The sequence below is a fragment of the Nothobranchius furzeri genome, chromosome 4 (assembly GCF_043380555.1).
Source record: "Nothobranchius furzeri strain GRZ-AD chromosome 4, NfurGRZ-RIMD1, whole genome shotgun sequence".
In the NCBI taxonomy this organism is placed as follows: domain Eukaryota; kingdom Metazoa; phylum Chordata; class Actinopteri; order Cyprinodontiformes; family Nothobranchiidae; genus Nothobranchius; species Nothobranchius furzeri.
Genome location: NC_091744.1, coordinates 76,212,986 through 76,216,788, shown reverse-complemented (window position 1 = coordinate 76,216,788; position 3,803 = coordinate 76,212,986). Strand labels below are relative to the sequence as shown.

The following is a 3,803-nucleotide window of genomic DNA, read 5'->3' as shown; positions in this document are numbered from 1 at the left end:
TGCCTTCTCCTGTCAAGCTTGACTCCGTTCCTGAGCTATGGGCTCTCTTTCGTGTTCGTGTCATTCCCTCTCTAGGTGTTGTTAACTACAACGGCGCTGTCAGAGTGACCAGTCGATCCACAGCCTCCAAGGTCAGTGACACCCACAGAGTCTGTGTCATCTCTGCAGCAAGATTGCTTCACTCGGGGGTGGGAAAACCACCTAAAGCTTAGTTTATGCTTGACGCATTCACTTTCCGCTTGGTGATGCGGCTCGCGGATGGAATGCGCTTCACAACTTGCAGCGTTTATAGGTTCATGCGGCTTGTCTCTGCGGTGAGCTAATATTCTCCCAAACTGTAGGGGGCAGCATAGAGCTCTACGGCATGCATCCAACACTACACCATAGTAGAAGTAAAAATTACTGTTTACAACATGTCATTCCAGCATGTTTTAACAGCGTCCTCGTCTTTTCCGACAGTGCGAGCTATTTCTCTCCAAGAATTATTAACAACATGTTGATCACGGTGATCTCTGAGAGCTGAATCATACAAATGTCTGTATTTACGAACCTCTGCCATACTAGTTCTTGCCAGTCCGCCATGTTTTTCCGCGTCCGACCGTCCGCATGGTTAGAAAATTTCCTAGGTGCGCGGTGCGGAAATTTTGGGCCGTGCGGAGGTGCGGTGGAGGGGCGTGGTTGTTAAAATGACGCAACCTCGCGGATGCGTCAAGCATAAACCAACATTAACCTAGGGGAGTTTGCAGTGGCACCGCACCTGAGACTCCGCACACTGGAGTGGGAACACCACCTGCCGAAGGGGGAGTTGATGGTGGCGCCGAGACTCCAGCTGAAGCCCAGTACCTTGCGGTGGGGATGCCACCTGCTGAAGGGGGGGGCTTACAACATCACTGACCCTACTCCTACAGCTGGTGCTAGTGACCTCTAGACCTGACGTTGGTGACTCGCCTACCACAGGGGGAAGGTTGAATGCCACCCTGTGACCACACTGGCTGACCCTGATCTCTGACTGCACCTGCGAGTTGTAACGTCAATAAACCATTACGCTACAGCGTCGACCGAGGGCCCTCCAGAGAACACACCTGCACCAGACACGTTCAGAGACATTGCATTCACCCGCAAACAAACACTTCATATTAGATTCATCCAAACACAGGGTTGCTTTTTTAATACCAAAGTCTTTTTAATATCAAAGTCTTTTATAAATTGTCATGTTTTATAATTGTTTAGTAATAAATTTTTTAACCTTCTTAAACTTGACTCTTTCTTGAAATAAACACAGAGTGGGTGTACATTGATCACTGAACAGGCAAAGATCTTTAGATCTTCTGAATTAACAAATAATCTTTGCTATTAAATTAAATCTTTAAAAATAAATATAATAAACTTTTGATTAAACATAGACCAAGCAAGTTGGTGTATAAATTTATATCTATTATATTTATATATCCATATATAATCTCATTCGTCAATTTGTTTGATTTTAGAAATTAAAATATAAGCTGATAGCGACAGCCTTTAATTCCTATGTTTAGGTCATTAACCCTACAGTAACACTGAATCATCTCTGGTTTCGGTGTTTAACTGGCTTATGCAACATGTGGTATCTCTCCTCACATCAGCATGGAGCCATAAAAACTCTTCCAGACAGAACATCACTTTATTTAGAAGTAGGGAATATAAAAACATATATGGAGTAAACTAAGGAAAGATGGGCAAAGCGGGCAGATCTAAAGGCTCCTTATGCTAAATAAATGGGACTTGTGGTATAGCTAGTTTGTGCTGACACGCAGCGGTCAGGGTTGTACAACAGCTCTTATCTATAGAGGGGAAGCCAACACACTCACACTGCTTGTAAACTTCATTGACATTTGAGAAATCATTGATGTCAGCGAGAAGCACGGTGGTTTTAACAACTGCCAGAAATAAAAGTTAACTGCATGAAGAACATCTGCAGAACAATGGCTTCTACACAGAGGATCGCCTCACCGTTCTCATAAGTGCATCCAGCCATTCGGAGGATCTCCCCCATGTTCACGATGTGGACATTGACTCATTGCACTCTAAAAATGTATTCTCTTCTACTTAGACCTTTATGTCATAATTTATAGACACTTGATATTGACTTAAATTGTACTTATTAATGTTTTGGTAGCATTTCTGTATTTAGAATATTTTACAACATTTTTATAGAAATTTTATAATATTGTTGCTGTAAATTACAGTCAACTAATCTATAATAGCTAGACATGTTTTTCTCTTTGAAATAACACCAAATTCAAGTTTGGGTCAGAGGAGGCTAAAACTACACAAACCTTTATATTAATGTTTATTTACAATAGGATAGATATTTGCAGAAATAACTGAGAGTTAACAGTTGGTTTCATTTTGGAAAGGTTGACCATCATCTTTGGCTAAAAGCAGACAAAAGCCCTCATCTCGTCTGTAATGCTGCCAACCTACAAAAGAAAGATGTTTTTCATCTAACATGAACAACACATCCATGAGGTGTAAAAATAGAGCAGAACTGGTGCTCATCAGGCATGTTGTAGCGATTATTGTGTTAATACATTCCAACACGTGTCACTTACAGGAAGATTGTCCAAACCCCGGTTTCATACACACAGGAGGGCACTCTCCAAACATGGCAACCATAACCTGCAGGAGGCTCACCAAGTCACATTCACCCTGAAAAAGGTAAAACCAGTCATGCTTCTGTCTTTAATTCATGTTAAACATTAACCTAGATGATGTGTTTTTTTGTCGGACACTTCCACTTCTTCCACTTCTCCAGTCTTCCAAGTAAGGCAGTCGTACTTCACCGTTGTGGGTTACTTACTTTCCTGGGACAACCATCATCTCCTGTGTGGGTTTGACATCACAGATGGGAGCAGACTGATGGTACTTCTGCTCGGTCCAAAGACACAAAGGGATATTGTAGGTTCTGCCTTGCATAATAAAGGAATGGGTTAGGCAATAGGCTCCGTTTTGTCCTTACGTCATTATCTGTTCTGCACAGAAGTTCAAACCTACCTGAAATCACGACAGGAATGGTTCCTGTGAGACTCAAGCTCTTTCTAGTTCCATCACAATAAACTGTAGAAAATTTAATGCAGAAATTAGATTTTCTTCAGCTAAACAAGCTCCACCTGACACGAGGTGATATTTCCACACATACTGTACTGATCCAACACAGGAAGGAGGTTTTGGAAGCAAGTTATTGCAACGTACATTTGATCAGCCACATATTGTCAAAGATATTCCTTTAAGAGACACAAACCAAGCAAACCTACATAAAAAAATCTAGTTCTTAATCCAGTGATTTAAAATGATTATCCTTACCTCATTCATTCATTAGAATCAACAGCAAACACTACTCATAAGGTACTTTGCTTTGGGACAACCTCCAGCCTCTTATGACCCTTGAAAGCCAATGCTGCTCTGCAAAGGGGGAAAATATATATATATATATATATATATATATATATATATAATTTTCCCAATTAAGAAACGATTTTTCACCTCCTAAAAATAAAAATCTAATTAAAATAATGTTATTTCCTAATATTACATGATTTAATTTTCTATTAATGTGCCATTATTATTAGCAAAACCTAAACATTCTTATAAAAGACAGGGACAGTTTTAAATACAGCATATAACACAATATTAGATAATTTATGAAAATCTTATGAACCTTTACTTCTTCCCCACCTGTCGAGGCTCTAATGCAGCACATGCCATGGCCTGTAGGTGGCAGCAGATCCAATATTAAAAAAAATTAAATAAAGGTTAAAAACGGC

The 3,803-nt window shown here is 40.2% G+C and overlaps 1 long non-coding RNA gene across 1 annotated transcript; it reads right to left on the bottom strand.

The window, feature by feature from the left end:
- Positions 1-1,469: 1,469 nt before the first annotated feature.
- On the bottom strand, positions 1,470-3,405 carry LOC107388560 (uncharacterized). Its single transcript, XR_011520415.1, has 4 exons — positions 2,840-3,405; positions 2,592-2,688; positions 1,990-2,459; positions 1,470-1,916 (listed from the first exon to the last, which is right to left on the bottom strand). It is a non-coding gene; the product is annotated as an uncharacterized lncRNA (long non-coding RNA).
- Positions 3,406-3,803: the final 398 nt, after the last annotated feature.